Raw genomic sequence first — 14,169 nt, 5'->3', positions numbered from 1 at the left:
TTCCAGCCATGTTTTTAAAAAAAGGTTTCGAAGATGGGGTGATTTTGGGTTTTGGGTGTGGTATGTGATATTGGTATGTGATATTGGTTTTGGGTGTGGTATGTGATATTGGTTTATATAGAGAAAAAAAAATTTTTTTTTAATAAACATTATGAGCCCAACTGTAACACCCCGACCAAAGGCGGATTATACATCGGGGCGCCACATATTGTTTCATTACTCGTGACACTATTGGGTGTCAATATTTAATAAATACATTTATTCACGCACGCGCAAAGTAAACAAGATAACATAAAACATCATAAATCAATATATTATAAATCATAATATTCGAACAGCAAAGACTTGTCTTGATACATTTTAATCTAGGTCCAAAATAATGAAAACTTCCTACGTGTCCACAAGCTCCAAAACAGCTACTGCAAACCTGAACATGTGTTAAAATAAACGTCAAACACTTGCGTGTTGGTGAGAAATCAAGTTTAATACAATACATAGATAACAATAAATCTGCGCGCAACACGTGTATGTCTGGTGTTTAACAAGGGTGCAATCAGATTGTGATCAAGCCTAGATAGATCATAGCTCATAGTTCATAGTTCAATCCGTGCTCCCAATTGAGCACAAAAACGAGAAAACATCTGTGCAAGTGTAAACAAAGAAAACCGTAAACGATAGGTCTCCCGTGTTCATCTAATGGATCCATGAAAACTTCGGAATAGGCCGAACAAAGCGGTTAATGATACACACATACAAATAAACAGCCAAGTAAACGTCCTCAACTCATGGGATACTGCGCGACTAAAGCTCATAAATAAGTTTAAGACTCTAAGTTTGTATGAACACATGAACATCCCAAAACATTAAAAGCAAAAAGGGATTAGGTACGAGATTACTCACTTGATAAACGATGCGGTGTAAGATAAAGCAAGAACCAACTTTAAACAAGCACAAGTTAACCTATAATTAAAGATTATTGTTTTAATGATTGGGTTAAGTCTTGATTATAAGTTAGCATAATTAATAAGTAAGTTATTATATATAATATATTACCGGAAAACAGGGCAGAACAGGGAGGAAGACGGAGGCAGAGAGGGAGGCGGCAGAGAGAGCAAGGGGCAAGAGAACATGAGAGATTAAGTGTTTTGTGTGTGTAGTGTTATGAAAATATTATTATTATTTATAGAGAAACCCTAGGAGACATAATCCCTAGAAAAGGGGAAAAAAGATCTCAAAAAGCAAAAGATTCCAAAAGCAAAAGATATGGAAAGATATGGCAGCTGCAGGGGGCAAGATAAAGCTGTCAGGGAACAGTAAAAAGGCATGGGCAGGTCAGATAAAGGTACAGGTCAGGCATGGAAAAAGCAGATCTCAAAAGATTATGTCAGTCACTTTATCTGCCAACCAATGGGGTTGGCGCGCATGCTGCGCCGAAAGTAACTTTTCAGACATAAAGCAGATTAGGTCAACGGCTCAAAAGATAAGACAACACAAAAGCAACGGCTAGATTAAACAGAAGAAAACTCAAAAGGGGTTTAGCGCGAGAAGGCTAAGGCGCGCCGCGGGAAGAATCACATTTCTTAGCGCGCCGCGGGAAGAATCACATTTCTTAGCGCGCCGCGGGAGGAACTACAATTCCTAGCGCGCCGCGGGAAGAACTATAATTCTTCGCGCGTCGAGGGATGAACTACGATTCTTAGCGCGCTGCGAGAAGAACTACAAATCCTTAGCGCGTCGCGGGAAGAACTACCGTTCTTCGCGCGCTGCGAGAAGAATTACAATTCTTAGCGCGCTGCGAGAAGAGTTCGTCTCGCGTAACGCTGGAACAGATGGTCTTCACGCAGGCTTCCTTGAAAGGAGTCTGGCGCGTGGAGCTGCGCAGACAACCTTAGGCGGGAAGAACCAAAGGACAAGCAAAGAGTTAGAAGAAAAAAAAGGGAAACAAGGCTTAAGGGCGGGACGGCGACAAAAGGGAAAAGAAGGCGGAAAGAGAGAAGGAGAGGGACGGGACGGCGGAAAGAAAGAGAGAGAAAGAGGCGGGAAGGAAAAGTATATTGTTATTATTAAAAGTAAAATATAAGTATAAATATTAAATAATAAAAGAAAGAGATCGGGTCAGAGAAACGGGTACCTGGGTCGGGTCGGATCGGGGCAGATGTCACAGTCTCCCCTACTTTAAGAAATTTCGTCCCGAAATTTATCTCGAAGTAGGTTGCGCAGAGAACAGGTGCGGGTACTTGATCTTCATTTGATCTTCCCTTTCCCATGTAAACTCGGCTCCGCGCTTGGACTCCCAGCGAACTTTAACAATAGGGATACGACTGCGCTTGGTTTGCTTAACCTCGCGATCCATAATCTCAACAGGCTTCTCAACGAAATGCATAGATTCATCAACTTGAACTTCATCAAGTGGAATGTGAAGGTTCTCGTCAGCTAAACACTTCTTGAGATTGGATACATGGAACGTTGGATGCACATTACTGAGCGCGGGCGGCAGGTCAAGTCTGTAGGCAACTTTTCCCACACGCGCGAGAATCTTGAATGGACCAACATAACGAGGAGCAAGCTTACCCTTCTTCCCAAAGCGGACAACACCTTTCCAAGGCGACACTTTGAGGAGAACAAGATCACTAACTTGAAATTCGAGAGGCTTTCGCCTACGATCTGCGTAACTCTTCTGTCGGCTTCTGGCAGTCAGCAGATGATCACGGATCTTGGCGATTTTATCGGTTGTCTCTTGAACAAGTTCGGGTCCTGTGATTTGAGCTTCTCCCACTTCGCTCCAACAAATCGGGGAACGGCACTTACGACCGTAAAGTGCTTCAAATGGGGCCATACCAATACTGGAATGATAGCTGTTATTATAAGAGAACTCAACCAAAGGCAGGTGTGAATCCCAATTACCTCCAAAATCAAGAACACAAGATCGGAGCATATCCTCAAGAGTTTGAATAGTTCGCTCAGACTGACCGTCAGTCTGGGGATGATATGCCGTACTCATGTCCAAGCGAGTTCCTAGCGCAGATTGGAGAGATTTCCAAAAGCGAGATATAAAACGGCCATCGCGATCGGATATGATGCTCAAAGGAGTACCATGGCGGCAGACAATTTCCTTGACATAAAGCTGCGCGAGTTGCTCAACACGGTAGTTTTCACGAATGGGCAGAAAGTGAGCAGACTTAGTCAATCGATCCACTATTACCCAAATGCTATCATGTTTGCTTGCTGTCAAAGGTAACTTGGTAATAAAGTCCATCGCTACACATTCCCATTTCCACGTAGGAATTTCTGGTTGTTCGAGCAAACCAGATGGGCGTTGGTGTTCAGCTTTCACTTTAGAACAAGTCAGACATCTAGCTACGAACACAGCAATATCCTTTTTCATACCGGGCCACCAATAAGTTATGCGCAAATCCTTGTACATCTTATCAGCGCCAGGATGAATAGAATACCGAGATTTGTGCGCTTCACTCAGGATATCAGCGCGAAGATTCTCATCAAAGGGAATCCAGATGCGGTTGAGATAGCAGAGAATTCCACTCAGATTAGGCACAAAATGCGCTTCCGCGCCACACGCTAACTCGGCGCGAAGGTTACCATTACTGATGGATGCGCGCTGCGCGTCACGAATACGCGATTCAAGGTTGCTTTGAATCGGCGCAAAGTGAAGATGCGTGCGCGGCAAGATACAGTTAAGTTGGCAGGGTTTTCGGCTGAGCGCATCGGCTACCACATTAGCCTTACCAGGATGATACCGGATCTCACAATCGTAATCGCTGATGAGTTCGTTCCATCGGCGTTGTCTCATGTTAAGTTCCTTTTGATCAAAGATATGCTGAAGGCTTTTATGGTCAGTGTAGAGGATACACTTAGTACCATAAAGGTAGTGTCTCCAGATCTTCAAGGCAAAAACAACTGCACCAAGTTCGAGATCGTGAGTTGTATAATTCTTTTCATGAACCTTAAGTTGCCTTGATGCGTAAGCGATAACCTTGCCTCGTTGCATAAGAACACAACCGAGACCTTGGTTGGATGCATCGCAATACACGACAAAATCATCATTACCCTCAGGTAGCGCAAGAACAGGAGCTTCACACAACAAACGCTTGAGCGTTAGAAAGGCTTTTTCTTGCTTCGAGCCCCAAATATACGGTTTACCTTTGTGCGTTAGAGCTGTTAAAGGCAAAGCGATCTTCGAGAAGTTCGAAATGAAGCGCCGGTAATAACCAGCTAAGCCCAGAAAGGAACGGATCTCGGAAGGAGAGGATGGCGTAATCCAGTTCTTGATTGCTTCAATCTTGGATGGGTCGACATGAATACCCATCTTGTTTACAACATGACCAAGAAACTGTACTTCATCAGACCAGAATTCACACTTGGAAAGCTTAGCATAGAGTTGCTCAGCTCTAAGCTTTTGCAACACCAACCGAAGATGTTGCTCGTGCTCGGCCTTGGTCTTAGAATACACCAGAACATCATCGATAAACACAATCACGAATTTATCCAAGAAAGGCCTACACACCCGATTCATTAGATCCATGAAAACGGCGGGTGCGTTGGTTAGACCGAAGGACATGACCAAGAATTCAAAATGGCCATAACGAGTTCGAAAAGCAGTCTTCGGAACATCTTCATCGCGGATGCGCAACTGGTGATAGCCAGAGCGGAGATCAATCTTCGAGAAACAAGAGGCACCTTGGAGTTGATCAAAGAGGTCGTCAATACGCGGTAAGGGATACCGGTTTTTAATGGTGAGTTTGTTCAACTCGCGGTAATCAATACACATGCGAAACGATCCATCTTTCTTTTTAACGAACAACACCGGAGCACCCCAGGGCGAAGAGCTAGGGCGAATGAATCCTTTAGCAGTCAACTCTTGAAGTTGGCTTGCCAATTCTTGCATCTCAGCGGGCGCAAGACGGTAAGGAGATTTGGCTACGGGGGAAGCACCAGGGACAAGATCAATACGGAACTCGACTTCACGAGCGGGAGGGATACCAGGAAGATCATCAGGAAAAACTTCAGGGAAATCACGCACAACAGGGATATCGCGAAGCTTCTTCTCTTCAGCAGGTTTAACCACATGGGCTAAGAATTAGAGGTGCACAAATCGGTTTTTTTTGAAAAAACCGGTTCGGTTATTAACCGGACCGGTTTTTTTTTATCCAGAAAAAAACCGGTTCGGTTAATAACCGGACCGGTTATTAACCGGTTTTTATTGCTGAAAACTCAAACCGGCCAAACCGGTTTGGACCGGTTTAAAAACCGGTTAGAACCGGTTATTAAACCGGTTTTTTATAACCGGTTTTTAATAACCGGTCTAACCGGTTAACCGGTTTTTTTTTTTTTTTTTTTTTTTTTTTTTTTTTTTTTTTCTTTAGGGTTTAGGGTTTAGGGTTTCGTTGTTAGCATTCTTTGCTTGGAAGATTAAAAACACATAACTTTCATTTATAGCTTTTACATTAAAAATACAAACATTAAATCGTTATCGCATATTCGTAACTCAAAAATACAAACATTAAAGAATGCTTAGACACGATTACATTAACAAGTTGATGTTTGTTACTCATTTTCTTCGCTACCCGATCCCGAGCTATTCCTTAGGTAATCGTCGTACGCGGCTTCTTCATCGGTCATTGGTTGAATGTGTCCTTGATTGACCTCGTCTTCATACAAGGCCGCCTCATAGTCCATTTCCCCCTCGAGTGAGCGTTGATGTTGTGCCCTGTCTAAAGAGTCCAAGTAATCCTTGTAGCAAATCGACATCTCTACAGCTGCTGGAGTGAGTCGAGTCCTCCTAATCGATATAACCCTGCCAGAAACAGAAAAAGCAGACTCCGAAGCTACCGTGGAAGCTTGGACCGTTAGTAAATCTTTGGCCATGGCGGCGAGGATCGGAAACTCATCCTCCTTACCTCTCCACCAAGCCAGCAAATCAAGACTTCTAAATTCATCCGGAGTCATGTGTTTCACAAAGTTGGTACCACCATACCTTCCAAGTTCACTGCTTGGGGTGTTTACCCTTTGACGTTTACCGGCGTCTTCCCAAATCATGTAGTACATCCCCATTTCAAGGTCGGTTTGGGATTGGGATTGGGCAACAGCTCTTAACGAGTCATGAATTTGGGAAGACGACCCGTGTTTTGTAAGGTAAACATCATACATGTTTGCCAATGTGGTGTTGAAATCATTCTTTAAAGTTTGGCTATAATAGGGGTTTTGATCGTCGTTTAACCCTAGCTCATCACAAATTTTTTCTATTAAAGCTTCAACACCACCAACATTGATGCAAGGGTTTAACGCAGCCGCACAGGTCAAAACAGCGGGTAGTTGTTGAAAATATTTTATAAATTTTTCTTTCATTTTTGCACCCATATCAAAATAAGGTGCACCCCTACAATGAATTTCAGTCAACTTTGTGCACATGACAGCAATTTTTGGTAAAGCAATGGGGCTTGTTGGATAGTAAACCCCGGATAAACTAGTTGTGCAAGATTTAAAAATTTGAAGAACCTCCGTAACGATCTCAATCAATAACCAGTTTCTAGGATCGTACGGTGCACATTTACCCCTACTTGACATTATTTGATGAAACGCAACTAGTGATTCTTTTTGTTGGATGGCTTTCTCAAACATATCACAAGTCGAGTTCCATCTTGTTGGACAATCCCAATTGGGCCCCAACCATTGACAATTAGCTTCATCACAAAATTTTTTGTATCTTGAAAATGTTTTATTGTTGCTAAAAACATCTCGTAACATTCTTTTAAAATTGTTTCTTTGCGTTTCGATCACGTTTAACCCATCTTGCACGGCCAAGTTGATAATATGTGCAATGCATCGGCTATGAAAAAACGCTCCATCACAAATAGGTTTATACTTTAATTTTAAATGGCCAACCGCGGCCGTATTGTTGGACGCGTTATCAAACGATATTGAAAAGATTTTATCTTCAATCTTGTATTGTCGAATGACTTTATCCAAGAGTTTAAAAATATTTCTACCCGTGTGCGGGTAATCAAACAATTGAAACGCAACGGTTCGTTTCATCATTTGCCACGACCGGGGGTCAACCCAATGAGCCGTCACACAAATGTATGAGTCGGGCGAACCATTAGGTACCGACCACACATCCGTTGTTAAGTTCACACCAGTTTGTAAGTTTGAAAAGTATGAAATTAGTTCGGATTTAGCGTTTTTCCATGCTTTAAGCATATCTCTTCTAAGGGTCGAACGACTTACGTGTTGGTAGCGTGGTTGAACATACTTTTGCATCATCTCCGTGAATTGAGGGTTGTCGAAGTGGTTGAAAGGAAGTGATTGTTGAATCACAAAGTTGCCAAACTGTTGACGTACCGCTTCAAGGTCGTACGTAAACACCGTTCCTTGATTCGTCATCTCCGGCTGCGAACTACTTCCGGATTCGTCCTTCAAGACCTTGCAAGAGGGCCTTTCTACATGAGCTCTTAAACTGGAGTTTGCTTCTTTGTTATAAAACTTCAAACAATGTTTGCATCTAGCTTTTTGGGTTCCGTTAGACATTTCGCATAGGTCGAAATGTTGCCAAATATCTTGGTTTCGTTTCGTGGGGATGACCCGAACGACGGTTTCTCCCGTGTTCGAGGCACCCATGTTGACCGATGAAGCAGCACTTTGGGAGGCCATGATAATCGACTACGAATTAAGAGTGGTATACTCGAGTATGAAATAAACGACTACGAAAGAAGAGCGTTTGGAGTTATAATCGCGTATGAAATAAACGTTTAGAGCTTTTGGAGTTGTATAATCAAGTGTGATCTAACCAATACCCAACCTAAACTATATATAGATGTTTGTGGGGGTAAAAAAACCAAAAAAACGGCTAAAAAAACGGGCAAAAAAAAAAAAAACGGCTATAAAGCCGTTTGGTAACGTTCGAAAACCGGTTTAACCGGTTAACCGGTTATTAAAAAACCGGTTAACCGGTTTTTTTATAACGGCTATAAACCGGTTATTTTAAAAACCGGTTAACCGGTTTTTTAATAACCGGTTATTAAAAAAAACCGGTTTTTTTTATAACCGGTTATAAAACCGGTTTTGGCTCCAAAAAGTATAACCGATACGTAAACCGGTTACGTAAACCGGTCAAACCGGTTTTTAAAAAAACCGGTTTTTAAAAAACCGGTTTTCCGGTTAACCGCCCAAACCGGTTCCGTAACCGGTTTTTTTGAACACCTCTACTAAGAATGCAACACACTTCTTCCGCATGAGTCTTTGGGCTTCGGCGCAAGACATAAGTTTAAGACCACTGGAGGGTTTTTCGCCGTAAATATGAAGATCACCATTTTCTCGAGGTATGCGAATCAATTTCTTGGCGCAAATAACTTCGGCGCGATTCTTCGAGAGCCAGTCCATACCAATGATAACATCAAAGCTTCCAAGAGGCATGGGGATGAGGTCAATCAGAAAATCGTTTTCGTTAAGGTTAAGCGTGCAATCTTTAATCACTGAGTTTATTAAAACAGTTTCACCATTAGCCAATTCAACTGAAAAATTTTCTTTTAAATCGTTGCGCGGTCGCGCAAGCTTCTGCTCGAAGGCGCGAGAGATAAAACTTCGATCGGCGCCAGTATCAAAAAGTATAGAAGCATAAAATCCGTTAAGCAAAAATGTACCATTAACTACGTCATTATTCGCTTGCGCTTGGTGCGCGGTTATGTTAAAAGCTCGTCCACGCGTCACTTGGTTTGAAATCTGGTTCACCGGATTCGCTTGTGTGATTTGCACTTGTAGTCTCGGGCACGCGTTCCGGAAATGACTGGGATCACCGCAGTTATAGCACGACCTGGGTCGTGGGTTTTGGTATGTTGGTTGTGGATTCTGCGGGTAGACTGGTGGTGTTGGCGCAATTGGGTTGGCGGGAGGGACTCTACAGTATTCGGTTGAGTGACCAATGCGGCCACATCGGTTACATTGTCGACACGGGGTCTGAGTTGGGTGGTGAAGTCTACAGGTTGGGCAAAGGGGTTGGTTTCCTGTGTAAGGTTTCTTAAGTGGCGGGGCAGGGAGTGCTGGATTGGTTAAGGCATAGTTGTGGACTACAGGAGGTGTTGGGTAGGCTGTCAGTGGGTTAGGCGCGTAAACTGGAGGTTGGTAGATGGGTTGCTGGACAATGGGCGGGTTGGTAAGCGCATAGGCCTTGCGCCTGCGCTTGAGGTTGTTACGGTTTGAGGGTTCAGGTTTGGTTTCGGTTGGTTCAGGGGCAGTCTTGGTGAGTTTGGTCTTCTCAGTTCCCCGCAGGAACAGGGTTCCTGCTCTGACATGGTTGTCGCTGAGCACAGCGGCCAACTCAATGGCGTCAGAGAGGGTAACTGGGTTTCTGGCCCATACAGAATCTTGAATTTCCATGGGGAGACCCCCAAGGAATTTCTCTATGGCTCGGCGGGAAGGGGTAACAAGGTGAGGGACCAGCAAACTTAGCTCGTGGAAGCGCGTAGCGTACTCGCGCGCTTCGCCACTGTACTGCTTAAGATTCCAAAATTCTTCCTCCAGGCGCTTAACTTCGTTGGGAGGGCAGAATTCTCGCGTCAGAATTTCCTTGAATTCCTCCCATGTCATGCTAGAAGCAGCTTCTGCGCCACGCGCATGAGCTACTCCATTCCACCAAGTAAGCGCTCTAGATTCCAGGACACTGGAAGCATATAGGGTTCGTCGGTCTGGAGGGCATTGGGTATGGAGGAAAGTGTTTTCTATCTTCTCGAGCCATTGGAGCATCACGGTGGCTCCTTCAAGCCCTGTGAATTTCGGAGGGTTACCCGCATTAAAGGACTTAATGTTGTAACCAGAGGTGTTGGTATTGTTTTGGCTCAAAGCTTGGGCTATTGCGGTGGCCATTTCCTGGGAACGTTGCTGCGAGCGTCTGCGCGCGGCTTCTTTCTTCTTGAGATGGCGACGAGATAGCGGAGGCATTCTATAAAAATTTTAATTTTAGTTAATATCTTGGTTTTATCGCAAAGTATAACCTCGAAAAGCTTGGTTTCGCGGAGTCAGTTACAGTCAAAAGTTAAAGTAAAATAAATGACCCTAAATGCAGACTTAATAAAGGTAACAAATTCGAATCAAGAATCGACAATTCATGTATCACCATGACTTTCCGAATTCCCAATTTAAAATATACGAGCAAACGAGTATTGGAGATTGACGATTCATGTATCACCATGACTTTTCAATCCTCAATATAAAACATACAAGAAAATGAGTATTGGAGGTTGACAATTCATGTATCACCATGACTTTTCAAGTCTCCAACCTCAGAACATAATCGTAAATGGAAATCGAAAATCAACTATTCATGTATCACCATGATTTTTCGGATTTTCAATCCCAACAAACGAATATGTAAGTAAAATCAATAAAAATCGAAATTCACAAAAATCGAAATATCGCGGAATAAAACATAAAATCATATACTGCGCAAGTGCGAGCATATTCATAAATAACGAGTAATTAACAATAAGCGCGCAAACATGAGATTTCTCTCATGCGCGAGAGGGGACTCTTAGGTATTCTAGGCCGTTACGTCTAACCACCTATCCTAAAGTCAACGAGCTCTGATACCAATCTGTAACACCCCGACCAAAGGCGGATTATACATCGGGGCGCCACATATTGTTTCATTACTCGTGACACTATTGGGTGTCAATATTTAATAAATACATTTATTCACGCACGCGCAAAGTAAACAAGATAACATAAAACATCATAAATCAATATATTATAAATCATAATATTCGAACAGCAAAGACTTGTCTTGATACATTTTAATCTAGGTCCAAAATAATGAAAACTTCCTACGTGTCCACAAGCTCCAAAACAGCTACTGCAAACCTGAACATGTGTTAAAATAAACGTCAAACACTTGCGTGTTGGTGAGAAATCAAGTTTAATACAATACATAGATAACAATAAATCTGCGCGCAACACGTGTATGTCTGGTGTTTAACAAGGGTGCAATCAGATTGTGATCAAGCCTAGATAGATCATAGCTCATAGTTCATAGTTCAATCCGTGCTCCCAATTGAGCACAAAAACGAGAAAACATCTGTGCAAGTGTAAACAAAGAAAACCGTAAACGATAGGTCTCCCGTGTTCATCTAATGGATCCATGAAAACTTCGGAATAGGCCGAACAAAGCGGTTAATGATACACACATACAAATAAACAGCCAAGTAAACGTCCTCAACACATGGGACTAAAGCTCATAAACAAGTTTAAGACTCTAAGTTTGTATGAACACATGAACATCCCAAAACATTAAAAGCAAAAAGGGATTAGGTACGAGATTACTCACTTGATAAACGATGCGGTGTAAGATAAAGCAAGAACCAACTTTAAACAAGCACAAGTTAACCTATAATTAAAGATTATTGTTTTAATGATTGGGTTAAGTCTTGATTATAAGTTAGCATAATTAATAAGTAAGTTATTATATATAATATATTACCGGAAAACAGGGCAGAACAGGAGGAAGACGGAGGCAGAGAGGGAGGCGGCAGAGAGAGCAAGGGGCAAGAGAACAGGAGAGATTAAGTGTTTTGTGTGTGTAGTGTTATGAAAATATTATTATTATTTATAGAGAAACCCTAGGAGACATAATCCCTAGAAAAGGGGAAAAAAGATCTCAAAAAGCAAAAGATTCCAAAAGCAAAAGATATGGAAAGATATGGCAGCTGCAGGGGGCAAGATAAAGCTGTCAGGGAACAGTAAAAAGGCATGGGCAGGTCAGATAAAGGTACAGGTCAGGCATGGAAAAAGCAGATCTCAAAAGATTATGTCAGTCACTTTATCTGCCAACCAATGGGGTTGGCGCGCATGCTGCGCCGAAAGTAACTTTTCAGACATAAAGCAGATTAGGTCAACGGCTCAAAAGATAAGACAACACAAAAGCAACGGCTAGATTAAACAGAAGAAAACTCAAAAGGGGTTTTAGCGCGAGAAGGCTAAGGCGCGCCGCGGGAAGAATCACATTTCTTAGCGCGCCGCGGGAAGAATCACATTTCTTAGCGCGCCGCGGGAGGAACTACAATTCCTAGCGCGCCGCGGGAAGAACTATAATTCTTCGCGCGTCGAGGGATGAACTACGATTCTTAGCGCGCTGCGAGAAGAACTACAAATCCTTAGCGCGTCGCGGGAAGAACTACCGTTCTTCGCGCGCTGCGAGAAGAATTACAATTCTTAGCGCGCTGCGAGAAGAGTTCGTCTCGCGTAACGCTGGAACAGATGGTCTTCACGCAGGCTTCCTTGAAAGGAGTCTGGCGCGTGGAGCTGCGCAGACAACCTTAGGCGGGAAGAACCAAAGGACAAGCAAAGAGTTAGAAGAAAAAAAAGGGAAACAAGGCTTAAGGGCGGGACGGCGACAAAAGGGAAAAGAAGGCAGAAAGAGAGAAGGAGAGGGACGGGACGGCGGAAAGAAAGAGAGAGAAAGAGGCGGGAAGGAAAAGTATATTGTTATTATTAAAAGTAAAATATAAGTATAAATATTAAATAATAAAAGAAAGAGATCGGGTCAGAGAAACGGGTACCTGGGTCGGGTCGGATCGGGGCAGATGTCACACCAACGGCTCTATTTACGCAACCCAAGATCACTTCACTCCACACCCCTCAGCCTTATTGATGGGCTAATGGAAAGCTTTGTAATTTAAGGTAACAAGTAGAGGTGTAAAACAACCAGTTTGAGACTATTTGGTATTTTGAAAAGTTCTTACAGAATTATTTTGTATTTTGAAAATTATCAATTTCAACCACTAAATTCTAGATCCAGATGGCCTATATTTATTTTTACTTTTTACAGAAAACTATTTCTTTTATTATAACCCACCGTATATATATATAGGGTTTGAATAAAAAAATGAAATCAACGTGCTAATTATGAGAATCAAGTGAAATAATTATATATACAAGTAGAGTAATTATGTAATTACTCCATAATAATTACATAATTACTCTACTTGTATATATATAATTACTTTATGGAAAATTGGATATTAATAATCCAAACTATTAACAATTGGCCAATAATAATCCCAACTAACAATCTAACTGGTGACAGTCCCAACTTCCAGTAGTGTTACTAATAACAATCTCAGTCTAATAAACTGTTAACTCCGTTAATTGTAATCGTTAAATTTGTGTTAAATGACCAAAATACCCGCACACATTCTAGTCGCCATCTTTGGCCATTGTTACCTTCACCATCTCCGGCAACACACTAGTTCGTCGGCCCCTGACCATCATCCACACCGGAAAACCAAAGTCAGCATCACACCAGTTCGTCGGGTCCCATTTCTGCCCGAACCACCATCATCCACACCGGAAAACCAAACCCGCCGCTGGGTACGGGCGGAACCTTAACAACACCTACAACATCCTTCAGATCGGGCTGTGACAATGACGCCGAAAAGATAAAGATCTGGTCATGAAAACCATTACCATTTCAGCCGCATGCACCGACAAAAACAATTGCCATCGATCTGGCCGTTAATAGCCACCGTAGTCATGTTGTCGTCGCTTGTCTAATGTTCAACAACCACGGGTCCACGGCCACCGCCCTGTAACTACCGCAAAACCACCACCGATCGAAATTCATTCACCGGAAAATCGTGGTGGTGATGGGCGAAGATGATGGTAGTAGCTGACTGAGATGTTAACGGAGATGGTTGTTGACAGTGGCGGGCTAGAGATGATGGTAGGTCGGAGATGATGACCAGAAGGGTGGCATATCGGAGATGATGACCAGAATGGTGGCAGGTCGGAGATGATGACCGGAATAGTGTGATGACTGGAATAGTGTAAATTTTATTTTTTATTTATTTCTTAGTGAAGGGTATTTCAGTCATTTAACATAAATTTAACGATTATAATTAACGGATTTAAGGGTTTATTAGACTGAGATTGTTATCGATAACAACACCGTAAGTTGGGACTGTCACCAGTTAAATTGTTAATTGGGATTATTATTGGCCAATTATTAATAGTTTGGATTATTAGTATCCAATTTTCCTTACTTTATTTGATTCTCACAATTAACACGTTAATTTCATTATACGTTAACTTTGCCATATATATATTATACATATATATATATATATAGATAAATGATCAAATACAATAATCCCTTATCATACAATAGAT

The sequence above is a fragment of the Bidens hawaiensis genome, unplaced genomic scaffold, assembly GCF_021521415.1.
Source record: "Bidens hawaiensis isolate Kalapana, Puna unplaced genomic scaffold, B.hawaiensis_p1.1 tig00008219_1, whole genome shotgun sequence".
Taxonomy (NCBI): Eukaryota; Viridiplantae; Streptophyta; class Magnoliopsida; order Asterales; family Asteraceae; genus Bidens; species Bidens hawaiensis.
The sequence above is the reverse complement of the archived record's forward strand: the minus strand, read 5'-3'. Positions refer to the sequence as shown.